General features: G+C 39.7%; 1 non-coding gene across 1 annotated transcript; it reads right to left on the reverse strand.

Annotated features, from left to right (window-relative positions):
* Positions 1-229: 229 nt before the first annotated feature.
* On the reverse strand, positions 230-379 carry LOC139014739 (small nucleolar RNA SNORA62/SNORA6 family). Its single transcript, XR_011472296.1, has one exon. It is a non-coding gene; the product is annotated as a small nucleolar RNA SNORA62/SNORA6 family (small nucleolar RNA).
* Positions 380-9,614: the final 9,235 nt, after the last annotated feature.

Raw genomic sequence — 9,614 nt, forward strand, 5'->3', positions numbered from 1 at the left:
AAATGCTAAGAACCATTCATAAACCAACACCAGCCTCACCTGCATATCAAATAATTTATGGCTACTTTGGGCCACATTAATTTCATTGTCATCATCACAAATTATTATTTTATATTTTTATTTCTGAAAGATTCTGAGTGGTTTTCTGAGTCACCTTATAATAAAACTCAGATTTATTTTTTATTAGAGATGGACAAACTTATGCCAAAGGACTAGAATGATTTTTTTTTAATGTGGCAGAGAGTCCTATCAAACTCCATTATAGAGGCTGACTTTACTGATGTTAGTCAAAGTCCTGCCATTAATGTAATACATTTCTTACACTCAGAAGTTCATTGGCAACGATCGGCCTCCACCCTAAGCTTTGATAGTGTGCAGAGGACTAGAATGACTTACTGAAGATTATTTATAATAAATGAGCCTTGGAACTTGATAATTTCTGGCTCTGGCCAAGTTTAACCTTCTTTAACTGGTATAAATCCACAGTTAAAATCCAAACCCTCTTATACCACATACAATTCAATTACACACACATATAACTTTTAAAGTAGGCTCAATCATCTAACATCTTAACCCAGAGTCCATTCAGTCTAGAGTGATGATTCTGAAAATAGTAAGGGAAGATGGGCTAGGTTTGCACAACACTCAATTTGATTGTGCAGTTATTTCATTTTGTCCTCTAAGTTCATTTTCTCATAATAGCATTTAGTTACTTAAAGTAGAATCAGTGTCATGAAATTTTTTCTTTCTTTTTTAAACCATATAAAACTCAACACATTATCATTAAGTAAAGAGTATTCAAGAGACATTGTTTAACTGAGAATCCTGATATTCTACCCATCATGGTTCATTCACATCAATATATGAATACATATAGAGACTTGAATAAAGGCACCTCCTTGTACCAATATATGAATACATATGAAGACTTGAATAAAAGCATCAGTGAAGATAGATTATGTATTGTGTCTTCTAAGGTAAAAGGAATGGGAGTTTTTCTTCTTTGATTCCCAAATATTTGGACACAGAAACAGGTGGGGGTAGTGTTGAAATCTTGGCTGTCTCTACCCTATCTCATACTAATCCTATCTAATAATAGAGAAACATGGTAATTAACTGTAACTTCGCTACCCTTCCCATTGGCTAATCATCGAGATATGCAAATTAACTGCCAACCAAGATGGTGGCCAGCAGCCAGGCAGCTGAAGTGAACAGGAGGCTTGCTTGCTCCAGTGATGGAGGAAGCCAAGCTTCCCCGCCTGCCACTGCTGGCCTCTGAGCTGCAGTCTAAGAAACAATGTTGCAATTATAGAAGCTAAACAAACCCCAGAAACCTGCTTTCAGCAGCCGAGGTCTAGAGCTGGAGCCGAGCCTCAGAGCTAAAGCCGGCTCACAGTTCCAGGGACAGCCATAGAAGGTAAATAAATCCCAGAATAAAAAAAAAAAAAGGAGAGGCTGGGAGCTTCAGTCACCCGCCAGCCTGAAAACGGCCCTCAGCCCCTCACCCAGACTGGGCAGGCACCCCAGTGGGGACCCCCACCCTGAAGGGGGTGTGACCAGCTGAAAACAGCCATCATCTCCTCACCCAGGCTGGCCAGGCACCCAAGCGGGACCCCCACCCTGATCCGGGACACCCTTCAGGGCAAACCAGCCAGCCTCCACCCATGAACCAGGCCTCTATCCTATATAGTAAAAGGGTAATATGCAAACTGACCCTAACAGCAGAAGGACTGGTAATGACTGGTCACTATGACACACACTGACCACCAGGGGGCAGACGCTCAATGCAGGAGCTGCCCTCTGGTGGTCAGTGCACTCTCACATGGGAGGAGCTCTGCTCAGCCACAAGCCAGGCTGATGGCTGCCAGTACAGCGGTGGTGGTGGGAGCCTCTCCTGCCTCCTCAGCAGTGCTAAGGATGTCCGACTGCAGCTTAGGTCTGCTCCCCGATGGCAAGTGGACATCCTCCGAGGGCTGCCGGGCTGCCAGAGGGATGTCTGATTGCCATCTTAGGCCCAATCCCCCAGGGAGTGGGCCTAAGCCAGCAGATGGTCATCCCCTGAGGGGTCCTAGACTGCGAGAGGGCACAGGCTGGGCTGAGGGACCTCCCCTCCCCCCCGAGTTCACAAATTTTTGTGCACCAGGCCTCTAGTTTAAGCATAATCACATGAAAAAAAAAATGTATTAAATAAGAATGCAGCATCCACCTTCCAGGGACCAATAATGGAATTTTCTTAGGTCTCATAAAAGTTAAGAAGGTCTCAGTGGGAAATCAGTTGTTACCCATCAATCATTTATTTTCCTAGTTCTTGTGATTCTCTTCCTTGAGGTAGAGAAAAGAGAAAAGGGTTCAGCTCTTATCACATTTCCCCAACTAGAGGAAGAAACTCAGATTAACTGTGATGCTATAGTATACTCTGGGATATGGATATGTGCTCTTGTTCTTAGTCCCATATTTCAATGGGTTAATTCATTTGTTTCATATTTATGAGTCAGACACTCTTCCAAGTACTAGGGATATAGAAGTGAACAGGTATACTGGGAAAATATACATGTATTTTTTTAAAAAGACACCAAAGTAAATATATATGCGTATGTAAAAAAAGTTTTTAAATTCTGAATAAAGGTAAATCTTGTCAAAAGAAGAACCCAGGGTGATTATAGAGGAGACTTTCTGGAATAATGGAGTTTTGTTGTTGTTGTTGTTGTTGTTGTTTATTAATTAGGGGGTCCTAAAAGGCCATTTGGAGAAATTAGCATGGAAGATGTAGGCATAAAATGCCTAGGACTCTGGGGATCTGAGCAGAGAGCAGCAGGTATGAAAGACCTCAGGTAAGTTCTTGTGCTCAATAAAAAAAATTAAAAAGTGTGCCAGGCAAAGAAGGGGGAAATAGAGATAATTGCTTAAAATAAGATAAGGAAGGCCAGATGAATTAAGGTCTTGTGATGATAATAAGGGGTAGGGATTTGATTTAAAGTATAAATGGAAGCCATCTGAGGATTTTAAAGAAAGAAATAACATGACCTCATCTACCAGTTGAATGTGTACAAGATTTTCAGTTTTGGTAGATATTGTGGAGAGTACAATGATGGAACGGTCAGTGGATTTCACAATGCCCTTCTGCTTTAGGATTCTTACACTGGGCCTCTAATATATATATAAATTCGTGCATGGGGGGGGTGGGTAGGGGGGTCCCTTAGCCTGGGCTGCACCCTCTCTCAATCTAGGACCCCTTGGGTAGGGTCCCTAGCCTGGACAGTGATCAGGGCCTATTGGGGCTTTCCTTCCCCTGGCTGCCAACAGCTGGCCCCGCCCCTGCCGCTGCCACTGCTTGCCATCTGTGCAGCACTGCCCCCCCCTCCCCAGCCACTGGTCACCTCCCTCTGTGAGCAACAGGCATGAGGTGCGATCGCTTGGCTGGCCTGGGCCTCCCTCTAGCAATGGTTCTCAACCTTCCTAATGCCACGACCCTTTAATACAGTTCCTCATGTTGTGGTGACCCCCATAAAATTATTTTTGTTGCTACTTCATAACTGTAATTTTGCTACTGTTATGAATCGTAAAGTAAATATCTGATATGCAGGATGTATTTTCAGGGGTCGCGACCCACAGGTTGAGAACCGCTTCCTATGGGGTGATTGTCGGCTGGCCCCACACACCCGTCACAGCATCACGGGCTGGTGGCCTGGGCCTCCCACTGTGGGGTGATCGATCATGGGGCCCCCAGATCAATCGCCCCGCAGAGGGAGGCCCCACCCACCCAACGTAGCGCCGCCAGCTGGGTGGCCTAGGGCTCCCTCTGTGGCCACCAGCCACGTGGGCTGGGCCTCCTTCTGCCGGGTGATCATGGGGGCGATGGTGGGGCCTCCCAACCAATCGCATCACACCCACCTTGACTGGCCTGGCACCAGTGCGTTTCATACCATGGTCATCTGGAAGGTTGTCCAAACAGTCATTCTGCTGTTTGATCGTTTGGTCGATTTGCATATTAGGCTTTTATTATTATAGATGTGTGTGTGTGTGTGTGTGTGTGTGTGTGTGTGTGTGTGTATAAATAATAAGGAATTATATTTCAGGGAGATAGTCACACACTCATAGAGGTAACCAAGGTAAAACACATATCCAGTTGGAATGTTGTAAATATTTCTTATGAAGCTATTTTGCTTGAATTTATGACAAAGTGGAATATGGATGGCTTCCTTTCATTTACACAGTTTCTAGAGCAGCTTATTACCATTCTATTTTCCAAAATAGATTTTTATTTTCCCATCTTCTAAATATGTGATTGTTATTTATGTACCTTTCATTTGTCTCCAGATGTTCAGCTTAGTGACACTCAATCAAACTAATGAATTATGAAATGAAACTAATAGTAACTCAACTTTTCCAAATCGCTGATACAGAAAGTAATACAGAATTCATTACTGGATTTTCAGAATGGTGGAAGATTTCTACACATAGCTTGCTCCAGGGTCAACACCTTGAGGTTTGAGAGCTAGTTCATCCTCTGAAGCTTCACATCAACTGGTCACAAAATTGGGTGCAAGTCGTGTGTTAAACATTTTACATGCCAGTGTGACATCATTTCTTGGGAAGTGAAGGGCTTTGATTATAGAAACATGGAACTACTATTTACCTCAAATTGACACATATCACTATTTTTGAAATCTAACATTTTGATCATTCTACTCCTTTCTGAGACAGAAAGGCATGCCAGACACTGTTGACCTTAAAATAAAAGGTATTTTATAAGCAAAAGAAAAAAATGGTTTATGCAGAAATAGCAGAGAATTATAACTCAGGACATGCAAGCTATGGCAAAACCATATTGGACAGGGGCAGTTGGGAGGAGCATGTATAAACAGAGTCCATTGGAGGAAACCGGGAGTTTGAAGTGTAGTGGCTTTTCATTGGCTGGGTTGTGACAGTCTCTCATTGGCTGGGCATTACTGGGGGAGGAGAAAATCTTCTTTCCTTCTGCTATAGTAGCAGAGTATAAAATATTGTCCTATTAAAGATGCAAGACACATCTCTTCCTGTCTGAGGTAACCAGCAATGAATGGTAGGATGTGAGAGCTCCCCTTACAGACCTCTTGACTCCAATCTTGGCTGAGGTCTCCTTTTATTCATTTTCACAACATCATCAACATCCCTAAATAATCCTGCATATTGAACCAGCCATTCAGTATTTATCTATACTTTCCAAAGCTTTCCTAAAAAAGTACATCTATATTTCTCTCTGAAAATACATCACACAACCTTAACTACTTTGATCAGAGTTCCTTTTTTCCATAAGGATATAGTGAAAGAAATGGTAAGTTAGATAAGAAATACTAAATTGTATGAGAAATGATAAGCCATTTTTAAATTTTCCCATATTTAGTCAAGTTGACTTGACTGTGTTACCTGGATAAGTTACTTCACCTCCTTAGGGCACACTTTTTTCATCTGCAGAATAAGGAGATTATAGTAATTGATTTATAAGGTATGGTCTACCTCTAAATATTGTGGTTGTGTGTTTTCTTGTGTTTTTTTTTTATTGCCTTGTTTCTTTGATTTTATTTGTTTGCCCCCATCTAGCATATATGAAGAGGCTGAGAAAAGGGTCTTCTTATTCCTACTTATAGTCTTTTACATATGTGAAGATTAGAATGGATGTGCCACTCTACAGTGTATTGTCCTTTAAGACAAAATACTGTGTTTACTTTCAGTAGGCTTCACACTGTCAACAAACATGTTATCAGGAAGGTAGGAATGCCAGGCCATGCAGACAGTTATACAGAATAGTCTTTTCTTTCTGTTATTGCGATGAATATTTCGACTGTCTGCCAATCCACAGAACTTTGGAAGGCATCCTGAGAACTGGAGATTCTAGTCCAGGGGTGGGCAAACTTTTTGACTCGAGGACCACAATGGGTTCTTAAACTGGACCGGAGGGCCAGAACAAAAGCATGGATGGAGTGTTTGTGTGAACTAATATAAATTCAAAGTAAACATAATTACATAAAAAGGGTACAGTCTTTTTTTTTTTTTTTTTAGTTTTATTCATTTCAAATGGGCCATAGTTTGCCCATGGCTGTATCTAGTCAGTGCTTTGCTTTTCATTGTTTTCCATTTTTATTTCTGTTTATGTCTTTTAGAGTATCCCCATGTTCTTTAGCTTTCAGATTAAGTCTTAGTTTGCCAATACAAAGAGTCCACTTTTCAATGTTAGAGGGGATCATTGCTATTTTGGACAAAGTCACAGTATCCTTCTCAAAATGCAGGGCTAAATATGGTAGCATAACTTTTTATTATCTCTGTGGCAGGATTTAGTAAAACGGCAGATCATTCAGAAATCATTCATATGTGGCCTTGAGATGTATTAGAGGATGCATCTTTGATCTCCCTTTCTAATTATGTTTTGCTTTGGTCTAATGTTACAGAAATAATTTGCATTCCCAAAGCACAAACCCAAGTCACAACAGAGGAAGGGGACTTAGAAAAAAGCAAAGGAGAGAGAACCAGGATAAGTTTTTCTAATGCCATGGAGAATTCATAACAAATTTGTATGTAAATAATCCAGATTTCATTAAATTTACCCTTTGTTCTATAGGCCAACTTCTCTCTCTTAATATTGCTCCCATTGCTCTCTTTCTCAAAACCAAAGTCATTATAGATCAACAAATAAACTTGAATTTATTTGTTGATCTATTTGTTAAACTTGTGAGCATCTTCTATAAATACAGAATTATACAGAATTATGTTGAGGAAACAAGTCTCTTACCATTCTGAAGCTTCCAGTCAGTGCTGACACCTGAAGCCAAAACATATTCAGGTAGAAATTAAGAGATTTCAGCTCACGATAATATCATATAATAATTAATTATCCAATTGTTGTGGTGCAGAGCATCCTTGCTTTAAGAGATTAAAGGAAGAGATCAGTAAGAGCTGCTAATGTGAGAGATAGTTTCACAGGGGTATTTGAAATGAGGTTTAAAGTCTGAGCAAGGTTTTAATAAACAGAAAGAAAAAGAGAGAATGACATTCCATATTCTAGTGTCCAGAAAAATGATTTAGAAATATACTATACTATACAAATATCTATCATTTTGGGGCAGAAGCTGGGAAAACTTAACTTATTTTACCCAGATAATTTAAATAAAGTTTCTTGAATCAAAATGTTACCTCAAAAATTTGAAATGAAAGAGGGGTAAATTCCCCTAGACAACAGTGTATGTTAGCTGTTGGAATTCGCTATCTCCTCCAGCTAAGCACAGTAGCTGGGTTTAAAAGAATTTTAAAGTGAAACAACATTTGAAGTTTTGTGCTAAAATAGGGGTGATCAAATCCTATGCTTTAGGGCATCCAGTTTTTGCTGTAGGGCCCTAGTGGGAATTTTTACCCAGTCTCATTGTCATGTTACATCAAGAAAAAGCTGCGTTCAAGATCAGGTTACTGATGTCCTGGGTGAGCCTAGCCTTCGACAGAAAATATATTTCTATGGACTTTGACCTATTCCCACTTTCCTGCACCTCAAGATTCAGATAATCTTCTGAATCCAAAGGCTCTGCTTTCTTGAATCCTTGCCCTTGAGACCAACTGGAATAGTTTTTGATGTCAGTAATTTCATTGCTTTTCAGAAAACATGACTGAAAACCATGTTTCTCATATATTTCACCAGCTGCAGATGTAGATCCTATGAGATACTTAGTTTTGTGGGGAGCCCAGGAGTGGAGACAAAGAATGACAGCAATGAGATGGGAAAGGGCTGGAGGTGTGAATAAGAACAATTTTTGAACATCATCTTTCCTTACCTTGAAACAATTTAGAAACTATTTGTAGAGATAAGGTTACTTCATAAGAAACATACAAAAATAAAAAATATGTTATCAAGAAGGGACAATGAGAGACAGTAAGGTAAGTCTGAAATGAGACAGTATGGTATGAAAGAGATTATCATCTAATGCCACAATCTATGGAAAACACAGTGTCACAGACGGAAGGAGTTGCTGCTTTGAATGGCATTATTTAGTTATTGGACAGCGAGTGAAGGAAGAAGGCCAGTGTGAGTCCCCTTATTTTAGCATGTATGCATACCCTTTTTTTTCTATGAGGAAGAGAATGAGACTATGGTAAGCCAGGAAAAATGGTTTCCATTTTTTTGAAAATCGTAATATATTTTAGACTCTTTCTTCATAAAAACCAGCCAGTAGATTATGTTAACTCTATTTTTGCATTTTGCAAACAATCGCAACACAAAATAAGTCTCATGTTGGGGATGGTTAGCTGCTGCATGTCTCAGATGAAAACAACCACATGGGAAATTTTACAATATCCCAATGACTAGGTAACACTCCTTCCAATCAGATCAGAATATTTTAGTAGGAGTCAAGCATAATAGTTTTTAAAGAATCCAAGATCATTTTAATGTGCAACAATATTTGGAAACTAATGGCTTACTTGAAGACAAACTAAATTTTCTTTTATCCCAAATGTATCTTAATTTTCTGTTCTCTTAAAAGAGGTGGATGGCACATAACTACACTAGAGATTAGGCCAGTGATGGCGAACCTATGACATGCGTGTCAGAGGTGACACACGAACTCATTTTTTTGGTTGATTTTTCTTTGTTAAATGGCATTTAAATATATAAAATAAATATCAAAAATATAAATCTTTGTTTTACTATTGTTGCAAATATCAAAAAAATTTCTATATGTGACACGGCACCAGAGTTAAGTTAGGGTTTTTCAAAATGCTGACACGCTGAGCTCAAAAGTTTCGCCATCACTGAATTAGGCTTTCAAGTCTGTGCAGACCTGAGTTCAAACACCAGCTCTATACTTCTTTGAGGACATTATTTTACATTTCTAATTATTTGTTTCCTCACCCTTAAGTAAATAACAACCACTTCCCAATGTTCTAGGCATTAGTTGAGATGACAGCTGGGCAGGATCTGGCACAACACTGCATGGTGTTCAGGAAACGCTGGCCCCTTTTATTTTTGCCTTCCCAGTTGAATGAGGAAATTGAGTCTGCAAACAACAGCAACTTGTCCCAGGTTCCAGAGCTAGCTGAAAGCACAGCAAAACCTAGATGCATGCCAGCCTCTCTCTTTCAAGCATTGTTCCCATTACAAAATTTTAAGGATGGTTTTGGGGAAAACAATAACAACATAGTGAAAACTAATGGCCAGGAATAAATAAACCGGTCTATGGTTTTCTGCTCCCCTACCTGGAAGTCACCAATGTTGCTCTGAATCAAGCTTATGATCTGCTGAATGCGTCCCGGCCTCATCATATGCATTCTTATCCTCTGTTTTTGTAGACTCTTTTACATTAGCCTGATTCCTATCTTGAAACCTCTACCTACCAGACTATTTCTTTCTCAGTTTTTTCTTCTCACAAAGGGTGTTTCTTCTGTCTTAGTTTTTGTGGTTGTTGTCTTGTTTTGTTTTAATCAGAATATAACTCATCCTTTAAAGAGCAAATTAAATGTACGTGGTCCACAAACTATTTCTTATTTCATCTCCTTATTAACCTTGGCAGTATAATAAAAATAACCCGGGTCTTAAAGTTAAAACTTCTGTTTCAATCCAGATGTTTACTAGCTTTCTCACCTCCCTCTACCTC

Source organism: Myotis yumanensis, unplaced genomic scaffold (genome assembly GCF_028538775.1).
Source record: "Myotis yumanensis isolate MYYU_CA2020_CCGP unplaced genomic scaffold, mMyoYum1.0.hap1 SCAF_7, whole genome shotgun sequence".
Taxonomy (NCBI): domain Eukaryota; kingdom Metazoa; phylum Chordata; class Mammalia; order Chiroptera; family Vespertilionidae; genus Myotis; species Myotis yumanensis.